Here is a 27,734-nt window from a genome sequence, read left to right as displayed (position 1 = left end):
ACCTTCATGTGGATTACACTGGCGAACAAGCACACGTTATTTTGGGGGACCTGCCATCTTTTGCGTTGAACTTCCCGGAACCACCCGTTCGACACACTAAACTTTGGTCGCTGGAAGAGTGTATAATTCCGGCATTTTCGGTCGTACCGGTTCTTACGACCTTGGACACTCAGTTTCCCGGGGTTTTTCTGTTTACTCCGTCGGAAAAGTTGCTTTCAACTAAATCACTGTCAGTGGGTCATGCAGTGCTGTCTAACACAACACGATCGCTCCCAGTGACCAATCTGTCGGCCATTCCGGTCTGGTTAAACAAACATTCTACTCTAGGGACTCTCCAACCTTATACGGACGACGTGGTAGTTTGTGATCTCCCTGACTCGTTCGATGGAGTGAACCAAGTCGTTTCAAATGATACCCTACCGTCGGAAAAAAACATGTCAGAAACCAGCCTCGAAACCAACATTAACCCTGACTTGAGCCCGCAACAAAAACTCTCTCTGATGGCTCTACTACAAAGTTATCGGCAAACGTTTGCATCATCAGATACGGATATCGGTTACTGTACCATGGCAGAACATCCAATAAATCTGAAAGAAGGTACAACTCCAGTGTGTCAACGTCCATATCCTAGTGCGTGGAAAGCCCGAAAAATAGTTCAAACTTTATCCGAAGATATGTTAAAAGCAGGCATTATCGAACGATCCGATAGTCCATGGGGTGCTCCGGTGGTGCTCATTAAAAAAAAAGATGGGTCATGGCGATTTTGTGTGGACTACCGCGGTTTAAATGAGGTCACAATTAGGGATGTGTACCCGTTACCACGCATTTCGGATATTTTAAGCAAGCTGGAAGGCGCCGAATATTTTTCAATAATGGATCTCCAGTCGGGGTATCATCAGCTTCCTTTGCGTAAAGAAGATCGAGAAAAAACAGCCTTCATTACAGCGGATGGACTATATCACTTCAAGGTACTGCCCTTTGGTCTCTCAAATGGTCCTAGTTCATTTCAACGAGCAATGGACATTATATTGGGCGGTCTTCGATGGTCGTCATGTTTGGTATATTTGGATGATGTGGTGGTATACGCCCCTACCTTTGAAACCCATCTACTTCGCCTTAATTCGGTTCTGTCCTGCCTAGACAAAGCGGGTTTAAAATTGAAAGGATCTAAATGTCAGTTCGCTATGACTACGCTTAAAGTTTTAGGACACATAGTGTCAAAACAAGGCATTGCCCCCGACCCGGACAAAATAGTAGCGGTTCGGGATTTTCCGGAATGTAATCAAGGAAAAACTACAAGTACCAAAATCAAACAGATACAAAGCTTTTTGGGATTATGCTCATACTACCGACGACATATAGCAGGATTTGCAAAAATCGCTCAGCCTTTGACGGCTCTGACTAAGAAAGGGGCGACATTTCTCTGGGGAGATGAACAACGAAACAGCTTTACGGTTCTCAAAAAAGCATTGACATCAGCACCCATATTGGCACATCCAGACTACGAATCCCCAATGATGATAATGTCAGATGCGTGCGGCTATGGCATCGGAGCTGTTTTGTCACAATCAAAGGAGGGAAAAGAATTTCCCTTGGCGTATGCCAGTCGGCTACTCTCAAAAGCCGAACTAAACTACTCCATTACAGAAAAAGAGTGCTTAGCGCTTATCTGGGCCTTGCAGAAATTCCGAGGATTCATATGGGGGTGTAAGATCATTATCATCACGGACCACGAAGCCCTTTGCTGGTTACGCACGAAGAAAGATTTGGCCGGTCGATTGGCACGTTGGAGCCTTTGTCTGTTAGAATATGAAGTAGAAATTCGATACCGCAGTGGGAAATTACACACCAATGCAGACTGCCTCTCACGTTTTCCGCTCAATTCCGAGGACACAAACGACGAAGAAAGATGCGTTACAATTGGAACTCTTAGTTACGCAAACAACGAATCATTCACGAACAAAGACTGGGACGAGTTGACTGCTAAACAACGGGACAATCATTTGTGGAGATCGATCATTACAAAACTGGAGAATAACCGATCGGCGGGTAGACGATTTTGCTTGAAAAATGGGAAACTATTCAAAATTAAACACTGTTGGGGTCAGACATATCTTCGCTTGTGCGTTCCTCCAGAATACACGCATATCGTTCTGACTAAATACCATGACGACCCTACAGCTGGACATTTGGGGATTCACAAAACTCTTGCAAAAATTGGACAACGCTTTCATTGGCCCGGGTTAGAAAAGGAGGTAGTGTCTTACGTTAAATCTTGTAAGCTTTGTCAATCCCGGAAAAGTCCAAAAATCAAGCCTGCAGGACTATTACAGTGCATTCGAGTGTCTCGCCCATTTCAAAATGTGGGGATTGATCTACTGGGGCCGTTCACGATATCCCACGGCGGGAATAAAATGATCATTGTAGCGGTTGATTACCTCACTAAATGGGTCGAACTTTCACCATTGCCCTCAGGGAAGGCGGATGTAGTATCAAAATTCTTGGTGGAACACATTGTGTTACGTCACGGAATGCCGGAAAAACTCATATCAGATCGAGGAAAGTGTTTTATGGCTGATATCACACAAACCGTTCTACGTACCTTAGGGATTCAACACAAAACGACATCTAGCTACCATCCACAATCAAACGGCCAGGTTGAAAGGATGAACCACACATTGGCAACCATGATTTCTATGTATATTTCCGAAGACCAAAAAGACTGGGATGCACAACTAAAACACATTTGTTTTGCATATAACACTTCACGACAAGATTCTACTGGGTTTTCCCCATTTTTTCTGCTATATGGGCGAGAGCCAGTACTCCCAATCGATTTGCTAGTAGGTACATGCCCGCAGGCCTTGGTACCGGAATCACAGGAAGTGTTACCATACGCTGAACAATTATTGTTGAACCTTCAAAATGCTCGACACATAGTTCGGCGGCGGATACAACACGTACAAGAAAAACAGAAGAAAGGGTATGATGCCCGACATAACGACATCACCTTCCAAAAAGGTGATTTAGTTCTAATTTACAAGCCTATCCGAAAAAATGGAAGATCAGAAAAATTACTCCATCGCTGGATTGGTCCTTACATTGTGCTACGGCAAACAACCCCGGTAAACTATGAAGTGCAGCTACAACATAGCAAGAAAAAAACGGATATTGTACATGTAGTGTGCATGAAAATGTTCGTCGAACGTATCGTCGAGTCAGATCCACGCACTCTCTCCGCGTCGTACAAACTACCTCTACCAGATCAAGAGGTGACGGAACACAGACAACTACATTCCCTGCCTCCGCAATCGCGCTCGTTAGATGTTGCTCCCGAAGCTACTGTTGAAGTTGCAGAAGCTAGGTCGTCCCAACCGCCAATTCCAATAACCGAGCAATCGACAATAAACAACCGAGGCAACCCAATTGACTTGCCCCCACGTATTCGGCGCAAACCAAATTTTTTCATGGCCGGACTCATCTATCTTTTGTTACTAGGGTTTGGTAACGCGCTGCCGTCGAAAGACGGCATTATCATCCGGGATACGGCAATCTTTAAAGAACAGCCCAGCATTTCTATCAGCGAATCTTCCTGGACGGTAGTTACGGACGTCCTGCTTCATGACGCCGAAACATCAATTGCAGCAGTAGAAGACCATCTGGCGAAACTTTCTCGAGTAGCACACGCTCATCACATGGATGGCATCAAATTTGAAAAAGACGACGTGCGTACAGCATGGAGGGACACCACCAGCTTTATGGCGGCCAATAAAATTGATAACCAAGTACGATTAATGGGGCGGACATTGAATGATTCTAAGACTCGCCTGGCAACATGTGCTCTCACATTATCGGGGGCACGGCGGCCAAAACGGGGTATCCTGGACCTGGGAGGTACTACGTTAAAATGGCTATTCGGAGTATCGACTCAAGCAGATCTCCAAGACCTCAATTCTCGCATCGAAGCTTTGTCGAAATCGGATAAAACCGTAATACACCTGCTGGATCAACATGCGTCAATTATCAACGAGACTCTACAAATCACACGATCCAACTTGGCCCTTTTGACAGAGCTACAAAATCAGTCGGAGATTTTAACACAAAGAGTAGATTACATCATGGACTACATTAAGTCTTATGAATTGATTCATGTACAACAAACGCAATACTTCGTAGAATTAGACGCGACATTTAAAACCATGGAACACATTTTAGGGTGGCTACAGCAACAAATTGAGTCATGGGAAATCGGGTTATCTGCCTTGGCCAATGGACGACTCTCGCCACAAATGTTATCACCAACAATGCTTCAAAAGGTAATAGCGGACATCAATATTAATCTCCCATTGGGCTGGGCGATTCCATCCGAAGATTTATGGGTTATCTATCGCGAAGCACGAGTGTCAGTTGCAGTCATTAATAATCATTTTCGCCTGTTCATTGATATTCCTATCTATGACCATGCTCAACACTTCAATCTGTTTCAGATCATTTCCCTTCCCAAACCAACAAAAAACGGTTCACACGGGGTGCGTTTTACCAACATTCCGGATTTTTTGGCGGTTGCGCCAGATCTCGATACATTCATCGAACTTTCCAGTATAGAAATTTTAAATTGCCGTCAACTTAACAAACAACTTTGCGCTTTCCATACTGGATTCTCCAAACGGGGGGCTCGTACATCCTGTGCTGTTGCCTTATTTACGAATGACGTGTCACAAATTGGTTCTTACTGTCAAACCCAATTTGTACAGTGGAATGGCCCAGAAGTGGCATATTTAGGCCAAAACCAATGGGCCTTTTCGGCCGTAAACCCTCATAGTGTGGTGTTCTCCTGCCCACCGGATAACAAACGACCTCCCCGCAAAGATTACAGTTACCTCCTATTGGATACTTCGAGGTTCCCTCGGGTTGCACTGCCAGAACCGATCACTGGATTTTTCCAGCCAGTTTGGAAGGTTCCACGGTGTCCACAGCTATCGCACTCCAAATTCCGAACTTACCAGACTTTCGTCCCAATATCACGTATAATAAAGCCGCAACCGTAATCCCATTCCCGGTTACCAACACCTCTCATTTAACTCGCATGAGTGAATTATTGTTACAACAGGCAGCTGTAGAAGTGAAAGCATCGATGACGCAGGACCAGATTGTGCGTTTGCTGGACTCTTCCAGTCCAACGGTCACCCATCAATGCGCTTACCCGTATGAATGGGTGGTAGCGTTTACTCTCTTAACCCTTGGGTTAGGTGGGCTTACTGTGTTCACGCTGCTCCTGTCCCGACGGATGATGAATCATCTTCGCCAAAACAACGGAGTTTACGAAATCGCCGATTATCATCCCGTACGGCCCTCTGGACCGCCGACGCTGGAGGAAGACAACTGATTCTTTCGTGTTGAATTGGCCCATCGGGTCGATGGCCTCTTCGTGGGGGGATCTGTCACGTGGAATCGAAGGACACACACGTGTTAATGGATTTCACGTGCAACTCTTCTCTCGTCTTGAACTGTAAGGTCAAGTAGAGTTATCTACTTGACCATCTTAACTACTCCTTCCGTATACACTTTCTACTTTACCCTAGAAAAAGGGTTAGAACGTCGTAGCGGTCATCTAGGTGTTATCTAGATGACCATCTTTTCCTAGATTCTTCCGGCGTCACCCGTAACAGGGTGATCCTTGCCTTTAAATACCCCGAGCCTAAGTAGGTTCGGGGTTCAGTCTTCTTCAGAAAGTGTCTTAGATTGTTCCTTCGAAATACACCCCGTTCTCCTCTAATTACTGTCTCAAGTGTTCTTACCCTCTTACATCGGCTTCCCCGCAGTTCCCCGTCACAATAGGAACAAAATTTAAATCAGATTCTTTCGAGTTTATGAAAAGGTTTACATCGTGCGTAAGTGATAAAAAGGGAAATATTTGCCCTCCGCAATTGGCTTCAAACCCCCCTTTAACTTGTTTTTTCACCGTTTGAAGGCATATCGTGATGATTAGACATATTAATATTGCCTAGCATCGTAGTAATCCTTACCGACTGTTATTCTGTTAACTCCACAATAGGATAGACTTTCGCTTAAACTACAGGAGGGTCGTAAAATACAGGGTTTCCCGTCTCTGAACTTGCACGGGTTTTTAACGCAAGGCCCTGTATTCATAGTGGTAAAAAGTGCTCCTTGACTTCAACAGGCTACGTTACGTAACTACTAAAGCCCCGCATCCAAAGCATCTGTGACTTAATTTAGGTAGATGAACTTCATCACCACTAGGGTAGATTTCTTCTAACAGGAGAATCAACCAACACCACCAAGCTGATACTATCAACTTGATGATCCCTCCCAAAGAAGCCTAGTCTATAGGCCATCAGATACTTTGAACAAGCTTTACTGTTCGTCAAGGAGGTTATGGAAGAAGTGTAAATCCGGTTAGGTTCTCAATGCTCAATCTCAACGCATCGAGAGGCCCTTTTACTTGTTTCTTCACCGTTTGAAGGTATATCGTGATGATTAGACGTCTCAATATTGCCTAGCACCTTATTACATGAGTTTGTTCCAGACGCATGCCGATGACACCTCATATGGCGTAGCAGGGTGAAACTCAACTCACGGGAACCGTAACGGTGACGCAATGCGTTGTGAACCGCGACTCACAACTGGATCACGAGATGGCCACCACGGCTCCAATAAGCAGAGGCACACACAAGTGCTTTATACGTGTCTTTCTGCACGAAAACTGCGTTTGTAAGAAGTTGCGGGAGTCCCGAACAGTGATTCGTTTTTAGTGTCAATAAATGAATTTCGTAAGAAATCGTTTAATGAACTTTGTTTGAATTTTCATTTTGATTTAAAAAATATAAATAGTTTTCAAATTGTCTAGTTTTATCTTTCTATTATTATAAGATAACTGATGGGAACCCCCACCTTCTTGCTCTTCATCTTCATCTTATCCGTATGATAAAATATTCCACGATTTCATCAAATTTGTTCCGCGAAAACCCTTCCGGTGGTGGTTTCCACAATTGATGGCGCCTCGATTTCCACGGTGATTTCCTCGCCATAGTGTTCAACGTTCCAAGTATACACAATAAACACGGTACCATTTGGACTATCACAGCTGATTTCAATTGATTTGAGCAGAAGGAATCACACCTGACGTGCTAACTGATTCGAAGTCGCATATTAGCTAATGACATTCTAAATACAATCGACCAGGTAGTATTTTGAAATTTAGATCACGAAAATGGCTATGGGAAAATGTTACAAGATTTGGCATAAAATTAATGGACAGGGACCGGACAGTGTTTTGCTCTAACAACGGAACCGAGACGAAGCCCTTCTCTTTGAATCTTTAGTTATTGCTGCTTTGGGTAATCAAACTAATTGTTTTCACAAAAAAGCTAAAAAACAAACCAACAAAATTGCACATATAACTCCTAAATATTTGCTAGGTCCTGCTGAGGTTGACATAGTAAAAATGTTGTATACAAAACTTTCTGACTCATAGGGATGTGTTGGTGTACTACTAGTTTATACAGGTTTGTCAAATGAACTAGAATAAAAATTGAAAATAATTTTGAACTTTGATAGTTCAATTTATTTAGGAGATGGGCCCTTGTAATATACGTTGTCTTACCAATACCTAGTCTTGGTTACAAGTTGTGTTTCTGTTGGGTAGATTGGGGAATCTGAAGTTTTTCGCATCAATCAAACAACTTTTATACCTTTGAAGGTGCCACAGACAGTAGAAGAAGAAAGAGTGACCGAGCTTTTGGAAGCTGTTTAACTCTGGAACATTCTATTTCCTCTAGTCATCTGGTGAAGACCCAATTGATGCTACATTATGCACCCAAAAGCTTCAGCAAAATCGTGGAACAGACAACAGATCTACCTATTCTTCTGGAATAGGTAGATATTCCCTATAGGCTGGTTCACTGTACAATTATAATTTAAAAAATGATCCTCTAAAATTGGCAGGCTTTTGCACTTACCATTGCAACACTATGGAATTGATTTTTCTCACTGGCTGTTACGAGTTACATGTGGCAGTGTTGAAATCCGTACGTTGAAACCAGGAGTTCAAGTAGGGTCGCACAAAGTGAGATTCTCACGCGGCCCCGAGGCCTCTTCACCAGCTCTAGAACGCCATTTGAAGCTCATGCAAGAGCGTTATCATGACACAGCTACCGTGAATCTACTCGGTCTCTACATGGTCGGTGCAAAAGAAAGGGAAGCTTCACTTAGTCAACCCTTCCAAGCTGACCAGAAACGCTATTATTATTAATTTTTTTAAAAAAGAGTTTTATAGGAAACTAACGGTCTAGTTTTCATACATAAGTGATGTAAATTACTTGAGCTCGACCGCACCCCTCGCAGCGGTTGAATGGAGCAGCCTGTTGCGCCCATTAAGGGGTCGGGAGCCGGAAAGCACGTGGAACTTGCTTTCCATCGTCCGCGCGAATTGTTCAAACGCCATGACCGCAATGCCGTTCCACGTTTGGGGGTTTTAACGGAAGAGATTGTGTCGTGTGAACAGGTAGTGATAAACAATTAACAGCAATAGGTACAAAGTGTTTGTTAAATTCACCTTCTTTTATATTTTAGATTATGGTCTGGTGGTTTAACACCAAGGTGGCATTACACAATGGAAGTGCAGCTGGATACGGTAGCGGTATCAAATCAAGCAACCTGGGAAGCCAATCGCAAGCTTCTGAGCACGCTTGCTCTTCTTTATGTGACGAAGTGGTTATCCTTTAGCGATTGGCTGCACTCAATCCAGGCCTTTCTGGAGAAGAACGCGATCTACTTCGTCAACAGTTCAGCGAATGGCATGTCAAAGTCATTGACAAGGTCACGAAAAGCAAAGGGTTAACAATCAGTGCTACTCATGGCGCACCCCATGTTGCTGGCGGAAATGGTGCCGAACCGTCCACACCTCGTCGTACTAGCCAATCATTAAAAGCAGAAGTTGAGGTGTTTACTGGCTTCAAACCTTCAGTTGAAGCTCGTTATCTTAACTGGGACGATTACTCCATTCCCGGTGTGTTACTTACACTCAAGGCCACCGTCTTTACCATTGTCCTTTTACCTGCTTTCGACACACAGAGGCTCATGGTCGCTTTCATATCGGCCGTCATCACCAATGACCTACCCGTTCACATGCTCCAAAGACGAGCGGTAGTGCAAAGCGATTATGCCCAGGCTATGGACGACATGCGTCACGTGAGGGAAAGGATTGGCTGATTTCACCCTGCATCACCTCTTGTCCGGCCGAAAAGAGTAATAGATCAAGCGGGCAAATAGAAGCAGCGTTAGCATCGAAGATTTCTGCGAAAATGAAGGCGATCCAGCAGTCGAAGCGTTTGAGCCGGCAGTACCTTCAGGTCTGCGGGATCTAACCCGCCAAGACAGTGACGATCCGGCTCTGGGCTATGATACCAATGAGCTGGAAGTTTTGGCGGTGGATAGTTGCACTTTGACAGATAAAGAAAAATCATCATCTGAAGATTTTGATGCTGACTCGGACTGGTTGGGAGTTGATGCACGTTTAAAGAATTCACGACTTGAAGCCAGCAGTGGAGTGCTACTCCTGCCTGGATCAGGATTGGTGGCTGGATCTTCACGAGATACTGACGATATGGCCAGTTTGTCTGCCAGTCCTCGAGAATCTAGAACAATGGGCTTACCAGCAGCTCAAGGTGCCGTGCCACAAGAGCCTTGCGTTGTTACCGTTCCTAACCGGAACGGTGGAGTCTTTGGCGAGTTAAACCCACTCGATGATCCACTGGAGATCCTCTTTGCAAGTGCGGAGGGACTTCACGCTCATGGGCATAGTTCCGAAGCTTGTGAATTGGGCATAGAATTGGCAACAGAACTATTAGCAAATACACCCGATTTGATGGTTGAGTTGCCTCCTGTCATCACGCAGAATGGCAAGAAAATGAAGACGAATCCTGCTTGTCATCAAATTAGCTTTGGCGGAAAATTGCGACTATTACCATCTCGCCTTCAGGGTAGAAATGTTTGGATTGGAATTGGCACGGCCACCTGCTACAACGAAACCATTAGAAGTGAACTGGCTCACCAAGAATCTGAGTTGGTTACACTATTGAAACGAATACCTTTAGGTAATTAAATATTTTTTCTTTAAAATTGTTCAAGATATTCAATCTATTGTTTTAATTCACAGGTCATCCATAATTGTCGATTGAGTGAGAAAGCTGAAGAATTACCAGATGGCATATTACGACCATACCATCATATCACGAAGCATTGGTCACTGTGTCAGGAGCACAGCAAGTTCTTGCTGACGAGACTCTTGGACTCTTTCGCTTCGAAGCAGCCGTGTCTGCCCTAGGATTTAAGGTAACAATATCGTAAATAAAAATAGTCAAGAAAATCAGCAATGTAATGCATAAAAATCAGGCAAATGTATCGGAGGCGGACCATCCTCTGCTTTGTGAAGTAACGCGTCGTCAACGAGATGATCTCGCTGTCATGTTACTGGTTCATTACAAGGACGACCCAGACAAGCTAGCCAAAATTATGAAAAGCTACTGGATCGTCAAGTGCATCCGATGGGCCTATCCTCCCAACACGTCTTCCAAGACCCATCGAGTTTTTTCTATGCGTGTAGCAAAAATTTCTATGTCTATGAAGGCTATGACATACCAGTGATCGCTCTGTTTTAGTTCTGCACGACCGTAACAGACAGTTCGTCCTGGGTTATGACCATGATCACGCTGTTTGCATAACAGTACACGATCTATCTATGCCGGCGCTCGGCTCGCTCGTTAAAGGGCAAGGTTACCACCTTGCATTCTTAGTGATAGTTGATCACGGTATGAGGCATCGACTCACAATAGCGTTTTTGGACAGCTTGGAAGAGTTCACTAAGTGAATCATCCCCTTCTGTTCTTCCTCTTTGTTCCACGATTCTGTTGGAGCTTATGGATGCATTATGTAGCATCAATTGGGTCTTACCCAGATGACAAGAGGAAATAGAATGTTCCATAGTTAAACGGCTCCAGCCGCTCAGTCACCCATTCTTCTTCTACTGTTTGCGGCCCCTTCAGAGGGATAAAAGTCTATTGATAGATGCGAAAAACTGCAGATACCCCAATCTTCCCAACAGAAACACAACCTGTAGCCAAGACTAGGAATTGCAAGCGCCAATCTCCTAAATAAATTTAAGTATCTAAGTTCAAAATTATTAAAATTTTTTATTCTAGTTCATTTGACAAACCTGTATTAACTACTAGTACACCAAGACGTCCAATGTGTCAGAAAGTTTTGTGTGCAACTTGCGCCAGTTTCGGCTGCTAGATCAATAGTTTAAATACCTATGGCTGATCTAATGACAGAAATTTATTTACATCAAAGCAGATCTAAGAGAAATTCAATACCTCCGTAAACGCTCGTACAATTACATAACACACATTTAAAAATTCTGCAATTCCACAAGGAATTGAATTATTTACCCATTTAGTTAAAAATTAGATCTCCACAATCATTTTTCAGTAGTTATTGCCCCATTTAAAAGACTTTGGCATGGCAGGCATATTTGACAGATGAAATGCGATTGATCGCAAAAGCTAGATTCTGGACAGTCCAAATCTAAGCGGCACTAATCCATAAAAAAAAACCTCAGTAAAACGTATGAATCCCGCTACTACAGTTTGCTAGGGCTAAATTTATCTCGTGGGACGTAGCAGCAGCATTGAATAAATGAAGCAAATGCACGAACAAAATTCACACCATGAAGTTCATCGAATGAAAGGTGTACATGTTGTGAACGTCCTGCGAATACTGAATGAGTAAATTATCTTACACTTAAACATACGCTTGTGTAGTATTTGGGAGCATCGGTGTAGTAGCTTGCAGTAGCAGATGTTGTCATGTGGTAAACTGGAAACTCTTTGTAATAACTTGGAGTAGAGTAGTATTTGGTGGTTAGGGTGCAGTACATTTGAGCAGTATAGGTGTTGGTGTAGTATTCCAGATTTTGGACATGTAGTACTTGGGGGGTTCGGTGCACTAGCTAGGGGCAGCCTGTATGGTCGTGTAATACTTGGTCTTCTTCGTTGTGTAGTAGTCACGACCTTGGTGGTATACTAGGATGACGGGGTAGTATAGTATCCAGAATAAGACGAACCTATTGGTCCACCCATGGCATTTCCAGCTATCTGAAATGCAACAGCCAACATCAGCATTGTGGCGTAGTTAGCTACAAATTGAAAACGAATGTGGTTTAAAAAATCATTCAAGCAGCCATAATTTGGTTGGTATTACAAATACCAGCCAATTTACTGTACCTTTTGATTAAATTGAGGCTTTTACCTGATCAAATGATGTCAGAACAGGTCAACTTTTTTCAGCTTGTGTATGAAGATCAAGTTTAATGCATACAAAAGGAGACGAACGGAACACGATTTCAATATTCAAAATTTCAAAAGAAATATCATAACTTACCGTTTAAAAAAAAAGAATGAATTAAATTAGAATAGCAGGCTACCCATTGTTATTTATTTACATGATAATTCGTCTGATTTTGAACAATGCTCTACACTACGATGCCACATTTACAGAAATTCCGATTAGGGAAAAAGTCATGGATGAAATTAAAACGGATGAAATGAATTTAGTAACTGTATATTTAAATAACGTCTCAGTGCTAGTCATTCTTGGGAAGGAATAGTACTTTACTAGTCTCGCTGTAGTAGCTGGGATTGAACCTTTGTTGTAGTGTAGTAAACCGAAGGTTGGGAATGCTAGCTTGAAGTCAAATGGTATTTAAAAGCAGGTTTGAGTTTAGGATGTGGTTGAGTAGTAATAATACGTTATGGTCATGCAGAATTTTGTAATACACGATTTTTGTGATAACTGGTACCAATCATTCAATCCAAAATGTGTTTGGCTCGACAACTTATAATTTCACAGCACACCTGGAATAACACTTTGCCAATGTATCAACACATTAGTGACAAGATTGGCCGCACGGTGATACGTAGGATTCTTGCATAGCATTAACGGTATTGTTGCGTGATGCCACACCCTAATTCGTGAATGCTAGATAATAATTGAATTTTAAACGTTTAGTTTGTTTTTGGCTTTATAACGACGTTGAATAATATTCATTACTATTTTCTCGATAATGTTCATTTATTACATTGTATAATAGTTTCTCTGAATTTAAATGAGAGTTACTTTTACTACGGAAAATGCACGCTTGTGTTATCAACATGGTTTGGTGCCGTAATTCACTGTATATAATAGTTGCGTGTATATCTAAATATAGCGGCACTTGAAATGACTGGGTATGGCACCCTCCCAATGTTGGAATTGCTAGTAACCAAGAGTCTGTAAGCAATTACAACTCGAAACGTCAAGCGTTGGTATGGGACTGGCCATCCATTCCAACGCAAGACTGAATAGAGAAGTAAGAGCTTTCAGCTGATGTCACGGTGGGGATCATGTAGTACAGCAATATGATCCGGGCCAACATCGTGACAGTTCTGGAGGATACTAGCATGTCAATCAAGTGCTTAGCGCAACCATTTTGACTATTTTCCTAATAACTAAAATAAAAACTGGCAAACCGAGGCTTCTATCTTTACCGATTATTTGAGTATTTCCTTAACATAGAAATTTCAGATTGAAACTAGGAATTAAGTTAAATTAAGTTTAAAATGTTAAAATAATTAGACTATTCCGTCCTCGAGCTTAAGTAGTAAATATAAAACTCGAATTGGGGGCAACAATGTAGTAATGGGGTTGCATAGGTTGCTGTGTAGTTAGCTTTAGCCTCGGTGTAGTAGCTGGGTACGGCGTATGTGGTAGTGTAGTGCCCTGGTGCATTTGTGGTGTAGTATTTTGAGGCTTCGCCTTGGTAATACTTGGGGCATCAGTGTAAGAAGCTGGAGCAGCGTATGTTGTTGTGTAATACTCATTAGCCTTTGTGGTGTAGTATTGGAAAGCCTCGGTGTAATAAGCCGGGACAGCGCAGGTGGTGGTGTAGTAGTATTTGGGAGCTTCGGAATAGCACCTCGGTGCAGCATACGTTGTTGTGTATTGTATATTCATATGTATTGTATATTCATCTGTATTGTATATTGTATATCAGATTCTTCTTTTGGTAATTTTCATCCGCTGATGAAGGAACAATCTTTGAGCTGCGCCCGATAAGGCTGACCGTGCGGAATTTTTCCGCAATAATAGCTAGCGTGAGACATCTGCATTATTATAGCACATACCAGATTTTTCAATCAAATGCTTTATGGAACAATGTTCCAGTGTAGATTATCCAGGTTTCTTTTGGTCATTAGCAATTTTTGGCGCATGGTCGGTAATGATTTTATGCTGTGCATTAGAGTGTATAACTATGATAACTTGATTGCATTTATATTTACACCACGCTCGCGATAAATGAGATATACAGAAATTATGGGACGTACTTTAAATATTAAATCATGTATCGGGAAATCTAGTAAATCTTGTAACCCTTTCCATTGAAGGGGATGTGAACGGGGGCAACGGGGAGCTCGTATTCATGGACGGGAGCAACTGGGAGCTCGTATTCATGGACGGGGACGACGGGCAAGTGATCACCTTTGGGCTGGAAACCGGCCTCATCAGCAACCCAGGTCAAAGTGAACTTCTGACCCTCAGGAGAAATCCAGTAAGAAGATCCTTTGTTGGTGTTGCCTAGGACTTCACCGTACGATTCTTTGCCGTAGGAATCGTAGGTGACTCCTTGCATCTTCTTCTGGACCTGAGACTCTTCGCGAGTGGTGTAGTCAGACTGGGCATAGCTATGGGTTGAAATAATAAAATTTGTCTAATGGTTATCTTTAGTTCTTAAAATGATGAGTATAAAGTATGAAATAGATTTACCTCCATTGGCTGCTGCCATCGAGATTGCGCTCGTCAGATTGGCTGGTGACGGTGATGTCGGCATATTTGTTATCCTTGTTGTAGCTGGGAGTAGGGTAAGCTGGTGCGGGGTAGGCTGGTGCAGGGTAGGCTGGTGCAGGATAGGCTGATGCAGGGTAGGCCGGTGCGGGGTAGCTAGGAGTAGGGTACTTTGGTGCAGGGTAGCTTGGGGCTGGGTAGCTGGGTGCCTTGTATTCCGGCTTGTAGCTGGATGGAACAGCGGCAACGACGGCCAAGAAAGCGGCAACGACGAACTGTCAGACAATGCCGTTTTAAACATAAAATTGATTTTAGCTCAAAATAAGAATAAGAGATTAAATGCCTTACGAGCTTCATGTTGCACTAGGAGGGTTTGATAAACAACTGATGGTCTTAGTCCTTCCATCCCGCACTTTTATAGTCGAGTGAGAGGCATAGAACGTTCAGTTGACCTAGTTGTTTTGGCACTAGAATTCGCTCTAGCAAATTAGGTTTTGGGCGTTGAATAAAATACCTTACTTTCGCTTTTACCCTTAACCACAGTGCATTTTTGATTTCGTTTGGCTGGTGAAGGATTTATTTTGTCTCCTGGTCTATGATGATGAGAAATCAATATCTTGTTATAGGAATATTCACACGTCAGTGTCTATGAAATACAAATAATATAATTTATCTTACTAAAATCAGGTTGACGAACGATAATTTGCTCAATTCCTAAATCATCAGTCGGTGGTGATATGTGACAATTCTGAAGGAAAATCATCAGCAAATTGTGTTAGGTTTCTGCTTATCGAAAGCAATCACTGCATTGCAAGGGCCCTGTCCTGTAATGCAAACCAAATCATTTCGCCACTACAAGGCGGTGAACGCCGCTTTAAAAAACTAAGTAAAGAAATCAAATGAAAATGAAAGACATCCAATATTTTTTCGACTATATAAGGCCGTCTGAAGGTGACTGAAGACATCCGTTGTTCAACTCTCCAACCCGCTCTCAACATGAAACTAGTAAATATAATTTCTTTAAATTTTTCTTTTATTTACAATTTCATAGCTTATTGAAAAGCTTTTTTCGCAGTTTGTTATCGCCGCTTTCTTGGCCGTCGCTGCCGCTGTTCCACCCAGCTACAAGCCGGAATACAAGGCACCCAGCTACCCAGCCCCAAGCTACCCTGCACCAAAGTACCCTACTCCTAGTTACCCCGCACCGGCCTACCCTGCATCAGCCTATCCTGCACAAGCCTACCCTGCACCAGCCTACCCTGCACCAGCTTACCCTACTCCCAGCTACAACAAGGATAACAAATACGCCGACGTTACCATCACTAGCCAATCTGACGAGCGCAACCTCGATGGCAGCAGCCAATGGAGGTAGGCGCATTACCTTATACTCACCAACGTATGGTTTAAAAGTATTCATATTTTTTAAAATTAAATTCTATTCTATTCACCTACAGCTACGGCCAGTCTGGCTACCAACTCGTGAAGAGTCTCAGGCCCAGAAGAAGATGCAAGGAGTCACCTACGATTCCTACGGCAAAGAATCGTACGGTGAAATCCTAGGCAACACCAATAAAGGATCCTCTTACTGGGTTTCTCCTGAAGGCCAAAAATTCACTTTGACCTGGGCCGCCGATGAAGCCGGTTTCCAGCCCAAATGAGAACACTTTCCCGTTTCTCCCGTCCACGAATACGAACTTCCAGTCGCCCCTGTCCATATCCCTTTCAACGGCAAAGGCTACCAGATCTACTAAATTAATGAAACCTCAGTTGAGTAAATAATTCAAAGTCATTTATTCTATGCCTTACGCCTCTGTTGCTTTCGGTGTAAAAACGTGTACATATAAAACTAATAGCATCTAGCAAACGTGTTCGTCTGAAATTTTATGTAGTTCCTCATGAAATTGGGTTGTTGCGTCGAAGCTGGGTGCTCGGCGTTGATTTGTTGTGGAAGAGTACTGGGATACGACTGAATTATATGTAGGTGCAACATGATGTGAAACCATGCTGGATATTGAGCAGAAACGGACGGAGAGATTAACACTTAAAAAAGTGCTTAATATAGTAACTAATCAAAATTATTGTTCATGTTCGATTATCGGTTTGCGATTAAAATTTCAAGTGTAGAGTCCAAGGTTCCTCTTTCAATAAACCTTGGTATTAAATAGCGAATTTGCTGAAATAAACTAATAATGAAAAACAGCTATGACGTAATCTCGTTTTTTTATTACTTTACTCCTTCTCTTGTTTTTTTCTAATAATGATAATAATTTTTAATATGATAATAATGATGGCCGCTGCCTTATTTTTATCCCTTTTTCTTTTTTTTCTTCTGTCATATTGTCTCACGTTTCAGTTTCAACCTCGAAAGGTTACCGCTGGGATTGAGCTACGTTACATTTTTACCATGTCTGAGCAGTTCGTTTACATTACCTCTGTGATTAAGATGCACCCATAATGGATACTTTTAGCCGCCTTAAACATTAAACAGATAGATTTATTTTACGCCATGCCTACCTTCTTCTATTTACTGGCTTCCTGTGAAACGAAAGATTCCTTCTTTTCCTCCCAACTAAAAATCAAACGACTATTAAACCCAACCTCAATCGCCAGCTATAGGAGGAATCGCACAATTTTTTTCCCATTGCCTTTTATTTCACTCACTGGTATCGCCCACTCTATCACGTTCTTTTTTTTATTTTCTACTACCTCTTGGTTCGCTCACTGGTATCCCTCGTTGTTACACGCCTCTTCGTTCACTAGTATACTTATACTAATGGCTATTCGCGCTCGTAGTATTACACCACAATCTACGCTTCTCCGGCTTACTACATTGAGGCCATAATATATTACTCTGCTCCGAGCTACACGACAAGTGCGTTGTACTACACCACTACAGAGGCGCCCAAGTATTACGTAGCTCCGTAACATGCTATATCGCAGCTACTCCATCTAATTACGCTGAGACAACCTACTACACTGAAGCCCCGAAATTCTACGCTGCCCCAAGTTACTACAGCAAGGCTGCTCTTTGTACTATGTGGATCCTACCTACTACACCACAACTTATGTTGTCCGTCTTACTACAGCACAAAGGCTGCTGAACACTACACTATGTCCCAAATGGGCAACTAGAATAGCCCACAAGTGAATGTTATTCATGATTGTCGACCACTGACTTTCTGAAAACTAAAATGTAATAGGAACAAAATTTAAATCAGATTCTTTCGAGTTTATGAAAAGGTTTACATCGTGTGTAAGTGATAAAAAGGGAAACATGTGCCCTCCGCAATTGGCTTCAAACCCCCCTTTTACTTGTTTCATCACCGTTTGAAGGCATATCGTGATGATAAGACATATTAATATTACCTAGTATCGTAGTAATCCTTACCGACTGTTATTCTGTTAACTCAACAATAGGATAGACTTTCGCTTAAACTACAGGAGTGTAGTGTTCTGGGCTGTCGACAGGTGGCAAGTCGAGATGGAGAAGAGAGACCGGTGTGTATCGGGTGGGCAGTGAGGGACGAGGCTAGAGACAGTGTGGTTGTCTCAGTTAGCTGTGCAATACACAGAAGTTTATCCAGCAACATCGTGGTACGTTTAATTACAAAACCTTTCGGACTATTACACTGGCGACGAAGACGAGTCTAAGTAACCTTTCACGTGAGCAATAAAATGCAAGCGGCTGCATTGCCCTCTTACGAGGCATTCTCCATCAGCCTGGACAAAACCACGCTAAGCGCACGCTGGGTTGAATGGATTGAAGGTTTCACTGACCTACTGAATATCCTGGGCTACACTGACGATGGAAAAAAAGTATCAGCTCTCAACTACTACGGTGGAGGTGAGCTAAAGAAACTGGTCAAAACTCTCAAGGTAAATCCTCAACCTGCGGTAGCCGCTGACCCTGCTCAGAACCAAGCCGCAGTCGCTGCAGAGTCGCTGTTTGATGCAACGGTTCGGACGATCTCGGCTCATTTTTGCCCAAATGACCACCAGATCTACAACACGTATGTGTTTCGTCAAGCGAAACAGGCAACCGACGAGTCATTAGATGGATTCCACATGAGGTTGACTACGCTCGCGTTGGGCTGTGGCTTCACAGATGTTGATCGGGAAATCCTGATTCAGATCATTACGGGCTGCTCAGACCGTAAGATACGAGAAATTGGTCTTTCTAAACCAGGCCTGTCTCTGTCTGACCTCCTTCATCGTGGCCGCACGTTAGAGCTAACCAAGGTTCAAGCCACCAATATAGAGGACCGCTCAACGGAGGTAGTTATAGACGGGCCCAATGAGTCGAAAGTCTACAAGGTTGGTCAACGTGGCACTGGGACATCGAAGCGTGGTGAGCAGTTCGGGCGGAAAAACGCAGGTCCACGGAATGTTTGTCAGTATTGTGCAAAAGATGACCATGAAAAACTATCTGATTGTCCGGCGAGAGGCAAAGAGTGCTCGTACTGCGGAAAGCCCAATCATTTTGCTGCGGCATGCTACACTAAACAAAAAGAGAAGAAGGGTCATTCTCGCAGAAACAAAAGTAGTGGCTCAAACGGTGGTCTGAAAAAAGACGTGCGTCAAGTAACTTTCAGTGCGACAGAAACAGACTCTGGGTCAGACAGCTCGGTCAGTCGGTTAGTTTTCAAAACAGCTGGTGGCAAGGACTTGTTTCCGTCCGTCTCCCTAATACTCTGCAGCCGCAAGATAAATTTCATCGTGGACACGGCTGCCGGACTAACTATCGTCAATTACCGAATGTACAAACAACTTGGTTCCCCTGCCCTTACCACTGTTAACAGACGTGTGTTTGGGTATGACTCTGTGTGTCCCATCACCCTGCTTGGGAAGTTTAAGTGTGAAGTGCGTGTTGCAAAAAGCTCCCGGTCGTGCTCAGTTGTGATACATGTTGTCCGCTCAACAACGGAACCATGCATTCTGGGATATGAAGCTGCAATGAAGCTTGGTTGCTTCAAGATGGCTGCATTTGTTGGAAACTCAACAGTTTTCAAAATAGGAAGCCCGTCGCTGTCAATTGGGAAGTACAAAGACGTGCAGGTGAAGCTACACATTGACCCGTCAGTCAAACCCATAGCACAGCCCCATAGAAGAATACCGTATCACCTACATGGCGCAGTAGAGGCGGAAGTTACACGCCTGTTAGAGAATGACGTCATTGAAAAAGCGGTGGGCCCAACGCCGTGGATCTCACCCATCCATATGACTCCGAAGAGGGATGAATGGAGGATGGTGGTTGACATGCGTTTAGCCAACAAGGCTATCCAGAGAGAACGCCATGTCATGCCGACCATAAGTGACATCATCTCAGATGTTGCAGGCTCCTGTTTCTTCTCAAATATAGATCTAGTGTCGGCGTACAACCAAGTTGAGCTAGCTCCTGAGTCCCGACACATCACAACGTTTTCAACCCACATAGGGTTGTTCAGATACAAACGGCTTTTCTTTGGCGTCTCAGCTGCAGCGGAAGTTTTCCACAACCTCATCCGAGAAACACTTAAAGACATTCCAGGCGTTGTTAACCTCAGTGACGATGTTTTAATCCATGGTCGGACAAAAGAAGAACATGACCGTAGATATGCTGCGGTACGTCGTGTCTTCCAAGACAAAGGTCTCACGATCAATGAGAAAAAGGGCAAATTCTGCCAAACACGAGTTAAGTTTGCCGGTATCATCATCGGTGCTGATGGAGTAGAGATTGATCCGGCCAAGCGTCAAGCAGTGCTGGAAGCAGGCCGCCCACAGTCCATGTCAGAAGTAAGGAGCTTTCTAGGCCTAACCACGTACTGCTCCAGATTTTTCTCGCGGCGTGCAGATCTGTCTGCACCTCTTCGCCAACTCACCTCCAGAAAAGAGTTCGTCTGGTCTGAAGAGTGCGAAAGAGCTTTTCAAGACCTCAAGTCTGCAATCGCAAACCCAAGGAAACTGTCGTACTTCAGATCGGACCGCCCAACGGAAGTCATCGTGGATGCAAGCCCAATTGGTTTAGGTGCCATCCTTACTCAACTTGACTCTCATGGCGGCCGACATGTGATTGCCTTTGCTAGTAAAGCCCTAACCCCAACTGAGTCACGTTACTCTCAACTTGAACGAGAAGCCCTGGCCATTGTATGGGGCTGTGAGCAGTTCAAAATATACCTCTTAGGAGCACCTTTCACAGTTCTTACCGATCATAAACCGTTGGTACCACTGTTCACGAACCCATCTGCCAAGCTGTCTGCGAGACTCGAACGGTGGATGATGCGACGGCAACAGTTCGATATGCAAGTGACTCATATCGCTGGGAAAGACAATGCAGCCGACTACCTGTCGAGGCACCCACCCCAATCACTAACTGGAGACGCAAGAGCCACGAAAGCTGCGGAGTTGTATGTCCGAAGGATTAGTAGCTCGAGTTCCCTAACAGCGATCCCAGAACACACGTTTGCGGAGGAAACCCGTAAAGACAAAGAGCTGCAGCTGGTTGTGAACGCTCTAACTAAGAATTTGTGGCACACCTTGCCAAAACAGGTGCAAGCCTCCTACAATCTCGTCAAGCAGGAACTCACAACGACTTCTGATGGCATACTTCTTCGAGGTCTACGGATTGTGGTGCCAAAGTCACTTCAAGAACGTGTCGTCCAACTTGCACACCTTGGGCATCAAGGCATCGATCGCAGTAAGAGGCTACTAAGGTCTAAAGTGTGGTTCCCTGGAATGAATGCGGCCGTGGAAAACTTAGTGAACGCATGCTTTCCATGCCAAGCGGTGACGGCGAAAGCATCAAGAGAACCATTGCAAATGTCAACACTACCAGATCACCCGTGGCAAGCAGCATCGGTTGATTTCTACACCACATCCAGCGGTGGGGAAATCCTGGTCCTCATTGACGATTTCTCCAGGTTCCCAGTAGTTGGTCATGTACGAAGTACGAGCGCAACTCACGTACTCCCCACGCTTCAAGCAACGTTTGCAATGTTTGGGAATCCTGAGACGATCCGCTCGGATAACGGCCCTCCTTTCAACAGTCAAAAGTTCGAGGAGTTTTGCAAAGATCGAGGGATTCATCATCGGAAAATCACACCCCAATGGCCGGAAGCAAATGGCCTAGTTGAGCGCTTCATGAGGACGCTCAGTAAGGTAATTCGAACTGCAGCAATAGAAAAGAAAGACTGGAAAGTAGAAGTGGAGACGTTCTTAGCAAACTATCGACTAACTCCTCACCCAGCAACCGGTGTCTCGCCCGCTGACCTTATGTTTCGCCACTCACCTCGGCAGCTGCTTCCAGAACTCAAGCGTAGGGACGCGCTTTACAAGTCAAAACTAAAGGCATACGCAGACTCACGAAGGAATGTATGCGTCTCTGGTCTGAAAACGGGGGATAAAGTCCTACTAAAGAGGCCCACCAAGCTACTCAACAAGGCAGAGAGCCGTTATGAGCTGGAACCGTACCGAGTAGTCCGCGTCAAAGGATCGTGCATCACGGCAGTTAACTCAAAGTTGACAGTGTGCCGAAACAGCAGCTACTTCAAGAAGATGTCATCCAATGTCCCGCACCTGCGTAGCAGCCAGCTGTCTACTACCAAGCCGACGCGGCAACAGACCGAACGATCCAGGATACTTACTGGCAGCTCCGTCGCTCACGTATCACCCCAAGGACCAACTATGCTTGCTCAAACACCAAATCCAGCCGACTCATCTCTAACACTGGGTCGAGCGGGGCCTGTCTCCCCCCAGCAGTCATCTAGGCCCCCGAGTTGTATGCAAAATGCACACCCCCAGTCAGAGATGGCAACAGAAGTGGTCGTACCTAATGACTCAGACAGAGTGGAAGGTTCTAGCGAACTCGAAGAACCAGGCAGACCACTCGTGGCTGCTCAACAACCAGGGATGGCAGCTGAAACTACTACTCCGGACAGCCCAGGCAGTGGAGTTGCCTTTCATGGATTTGAGATGTCAGAGCGCGCACAAACAGCGGGAGCAGAAAGAAATCCTGTCGTGACGAGATCAGGCCGTACGAGTAGGCGACCGGGTTATCTGACTCAAGACTTTTTGTAAGAGGAATGCGAAGGGAAATTAAAACTCAGGAAAATGATGGTTATGTGTGTAATCCCCTTGTGAACGTGTTGTATCTCCTTCTCTTTCTCCACATGTCCGTCTCGATTTCTGTTTCGATCTCATTGCTGTCGCCATACTCAATCTGTCACACTCAGTGTCCTTAATCTGTCCTGTGTTAGTTTTGAAGGGATGTAGTGTTCTGGGCTGTCGACAGGTGGCAAGTCGAGATGGAGAAGAGAGACCGGTGTGTATCGGGTGGGCAGTGAGGGACGAGGCTAGAGACAGTGTGGTTGTCTCAGTTAGCTGTGCAATACACAGAAGTTTATCCAGCAACATCGTGGTACGTTTAATTACAAAACCTTTCGGACTATTACACAGGAGGGTCGTAAAATACAGTGTTTTCCGTCTCTGAACTTGCACGGGTTTTTAACGCAAGGCCCTGTATTCATAGTGGTAAAAAGTGCTCCTTGACTTCAACAGGCTACGTTACGTAACTACTAAAGCCCCGCATCCAAAGCATCTGTGACTTAATTTAGGTAGATGAACTTCATCACCACTAGGGTAGATTTCTTCTAACAGGAGAATCAACCAACACCACCAAGCTGATACTATCAACTTGATGATCCCTCCCAAAGAAGCCTAGTCTATAGGCCATCAGATACTTTGAACAAGCTTTACTGTTCGTCAAGGCGGTTATGGAAGAAGTGTAAATCCGGTTAGGTTCTCAATGCTCAATCTCAACGCATCGAGAGGCCCTTTTACTTGTTTCTTCACCGTTTGAAGGCATATAGTGATGATTAGACATCTCAATATTGCCTAGCACCTTATTACATGAGTTTGTTCCAGACGCATGCCGATGACACCTCATATGACGTAGCAGGGTGAAACTCAACTCACGGGAACCGTAACGGTGACGCAATGCGTTGTGAACCGCGACTCACAACTGGATCACGAGATGGCCACCACGGCTCCAATAAGCAGAGGCACACACAAGTGCTTTATACGTGTCTTTCTGCACGAAAACTGCGTTTGTAAGAAGTTGCGGGAGTCCCGAACAGTGATTCGTTTTTAGTGTTAATAAATGAATTTCGTAAGAAATCGTTTAATGAACTTTGTTTGAATTTTCATTTTGATTTAAAAAATATAAATAGTTTTCAAATTGTCTAGTTTTATCTTTCTATTATTATAAGATAACTGATGGGAACCCCCACCTTCTTGCTCTTCATCTTCATCTTATCCGTATGATAAAATATTCCACGATTTCATCAAATTTGTTCCGCGAAAACCCTTCCGGTGGTGGTTTCCACAATTGATGGCGCCTCGATTTCCACGGTGATTTCCTCGCCATAGCGTTCAACGTTCCAAGTATACACAATAAACACGGTACCATTTGGACTATCACAGCTGATTTCAATTGATTTGAGCAGAAGGAATCACACCTGACGTGCTAACTGATTCGAAGTCGCATATTAGCTAATGACATTCTAAATACAATCGACCGGGTAGTGTTTTGAAATTTAGATCACGAAAATGGCTATGGGAAAATGTTACAAAATTTTGCATAAAATTAATGGACAGGGACCGGACAGTGTTTTGCTTGAACAACGGAACCGTGACGAAGCCCTTCTCTTTGAATCTTTAGTTATTGCTGCTTTGGGTAATCAAACTAATTTTTTTCACAAAAAAGCTAAAAAACAAACCAACAAAATTGCTTATATAACTCCTCAATATTTGCTAGGTCCTGCTGAGGTTGACATAGTAAAAATGTTGTATACAAAACTTTCTGACGCATAGGGATGTGTTGGTGTACTACTAGTTAATACAGGTTTGTCAAATGAACTAGAATAAAAATTGAAAATAATTTTGAACTTTGATAGTTCAATTTATTTAGGAGGTGGGCCCTTGTAATATACGTTGTCTTACCAATACCTAGTCTTGGTTACAAGTTGTGTTTCTGTTGGGTAGATTGGGGAATCTGAAGTTTTTCGCATCAATCAAACAACTTTTATACCTTTGAAGGGGCCACAGACAGTAGAAGAAGAAAGAGTGACCGAGCTTTTGGAAGCTGTTTAACTCTGGAACATTCTATTTCCTCTAGTCATCTGGTGAAGACCCAATTGATGCTACATTATGCACCCAAAAGCTTCAGCAAAATCGTGGAACAGACAACAGATCTACCTATTCTTCTGGAATAGGTAGATATTCCCTAGATATTCCATTGATTCCCTATTCCCTAGATATTCCCTATAGGCTGGTTCACTGTACAATTATAATTTAAAAAATGATCCTCTAAAATTGGCAGGCTTTTGCACTTACCATTGCAACACTATGGAATTGATTTTTCTCACTGGCTGTTACGAGTTACATGTGGCAGTGTTGAAATCCGTACGTTGAAACCAGGAGTTCAAGTAGGGTCGCACAAAGTGAGATTCTCACGCGGCCCCGAGGCCTCTTCACCAGCTCTAGAACGCCATTTGAAGCTCATGCAAGAGCGTTATCATGACACAGCTACCGTGAATCTACTCGGTCTCTACATGGTCGGTGCAAAAGAAGGGGAAGCTTCACTTAGTCAACTCTTCCAAGCTGACCAGAAACGCTGTTATGAGTCGATGCCTCATACCATGTTCGACTATCACCAAGAATGCAGAGGTGGAAACCTCCAGAATCACGCAAAATTCAAACAAAGTCTGCAGCCTATCTTTGAGCGCCATTCGTTCTTCTTATTCAAGAATCAGCAAGTTTTATCTCAACAAAAAGGAGTTATCCCAACCAACTGCCTCGACTGTCTTGACCGAACAAACTGGTAAAAATTACAAATTTGAACGGTAATTTGAACGTGATTCGATTTTTCGAATATTGTTACAAGCTTGTAAATAGTGCGCAGAATTCATCGGCTTAGAGATCTTAGTGCTTCAATTGGATGCTCCAGAACCTCAAACGAAACCCAACAACAACACAAAGTTCGCGCTATTTTTCCGGTCAACGTGGGTGAACAGCGGAAACAAAATCTGTAAAATCTACCCTGGAACCGGAGTTATCGGTTATAAAAGTGACTGTTTGTGTTAGCTGCTTTTAGCTTCTACTTAACAACCATGGTATTATTTTAACAGGGTGGACCAAAGACTATGGATGGCAGCGAGCAGTGAGAACGCCAAAGCCTAGGCAACTGAGCTACAAAAGGTTTTAGTTGACATCAAATCAACCAATTAGACATTCAGTAATGTGTGAATGATTTCGTTCAAGGTGCTTTCACGGGATCGCCCATTCGCGTTACTGACCTATGTTCAACTTGTTGGCGTATGTCGCTACGTTTTTATTCGGCACGAATTAGCGGTTGACGTGTGAGACGTCGCCACAGAGTCAGTCAAAACCGGGCTTGGTGGTGCAATGGGAAATAAAAGTGGCGTACCTATCCGCTTTTTGCTGCGCAACACTTCGCTGTGTTTTATCTGCAGCCACTTTGCCGGTGGCCAATCTCAGTGGGTTGAGCGCAATGCTGACTACGCAAGGTCATGCGACGCATCTCTCTCCATCATGGAAGCAAAGTGGAGCAGCAGATTTCGTTTTAAAAAATTCAACAAGCGCAAGGCATTCGTGAATTACGTTGAATGTGAATTCAGCTTTCGCCAATGCACAAATACTATCCTTTCTCTCACGATTATGACACCCCGGCATGAATAGATCGTGTACTGTTACGCAAACGACGTGATCATGGTCAAAAACCAAGGATGAACTGCCTGTTACGGTCGTGCAGAACTAAAACAGAGTGATGATAGGCCTGTGATGGCCTTCATAGACATAGAAATTCTTGCTACACGCATAGAAAAAACTCTATGGGTCTTGGAAGACGTGGTTGGGAGGCTCTGACCCGATTGCGGGTGCGTGTGCTAGTGAACAGACGTCATGGTGCCTCGATGAAAATACACTTCACGAGAATATTCGGAAAATCCTGATTAAATTTTGCGGTACCGTCACCGACGGTATTCAGGTAACAAAATTTGACGCCGTTTTTTTTTATAAGAGTTTTACAGGAAACTAACGGTCTAGTTTTCATAAATCAGTGATGTAAATTACTTGAGCTCGACCGCGCCCCTCGCAGCGGCTGAATGAAGCAGCCTGTTGCGCCCATTAAGGGGTCGAGAGGCGGAACGCACGTGGAACTTGCTTTCCATCGTCCTCGCGAAATGTTCAAACGCCATGACCGCAATGCTGTTCCACTTTTAGAGGTTTTAACGGAAGAGATCATGTCGTGCGAACAGGTAGAGATAAACAATTAACAGCAATAGGTACAAAGTGTTTGTTAAATTCACCTTTATTTTTATATTTTGCCCCAGAGATAAAATATTTTATGTTTTTCATTCAATTTTATGCGATTGATCAAGAACATCATTAAGTGATTGTCCTCAAATGAAATCTAATCGTGTAAAGAAAGCAGATTGCTTAACAGGACTACTACGTACGCAGAGTTTATCCATCAAGCCTGAACCACAAAAAAATGACAGGCGTACTTCAATCTGGTAGAATGATACAATTTATCATAATAGAGAGTACAGGAAAATGCATAATCCGTAATAGTCCTTGACTTTAGTTCTAGCAATGGAAGTAGTGAATTCAAATCAATTACGGCTTATGGTGAATTCATCGTCATTGCGAAACTACGTGTTCTCGAGTACGGTGAGGGATTACGTTAGTTACCCAACGTTATTGTTGAAAAATTTTCCTTGTGACATGTACCACTAGGCGTCTATTAAAAATAAGGTAGCGAAAATAATGTCTAACTAGCG

At 43.6% G+C, this 27,734-nt stretch overlaps 2 long non-coding RNA genes and 1 pseudogene across 2 annotated transcripts; 2 read left to right on the top strand and 1 right to left on the bottom strand.

Moving 5' to 3' along the window:
* The first annotated feature begins 7,831 nt into the window (after positions 1 to 7,831).
* LOC130702670 (zinc finger SWIM domain-containing protein 8 homolog) lies at positions 7,832 to 11,271 on the top strand (annotated as a pseudogene).
* A 3,200-nt stretch (positions 11,272 to 14,471) lies between these two features.
* Positions 14,472 to 15,013, bottom strand: LOC130702671 (uncharacterized). Its single transcript, XR_009421651.1, has 2 exons — positions 14,881 to 15,013; positions 14,472 to 14,798 (listed from the first exon to the last, which is right to left on the bottom strand). It is a non-coding gene; the product is annotated as an uncharacterized LOC130702671 (long non-coding RNA).
* Positions 15,014 to 24,846: 9,833 nt separating this feature from the next.
* On the top strand, positions 24,847 to 26,292 carry LOC130702676 (uncharacterized). Its single transcript, XR_009004392.2, has 5 exons — positions 24,847 to 25,145; positions 25,253 to 25,753; positions 25,817 to 25,990; positions 26,061 to 26,130; positions 26,194 to 26,292. It is a non-coding gene; the product is annotated as an uncharacterized LOC130702676 (long non-coding RNA).
* The last annotated feature ends 1,442 nt before the right edge of the window (positions 26,293 to 27,734 follow it).

The sequence above is a fragment of the Daphnia carinata genome, chromosome 9, assembly GCF_022539665.2.
Source record: "Daphnia carinata strain CSIRO-1 chromosome 9, CSIRO_AGI_Dcar_HiC_V3, whole genome shotgun sequence".
In the NCBI taxonomy this organism is placed as follows: domain Eukaryota; kingdom Metazoa; phylum Arthropoda; class Branchiopoda; order Diplostraca; family Daphniidae; genus Daphnia; species Daphnia carinata.
This window is presented reverse-complemented; position numbering and strand designations above follow the sequence as displayed.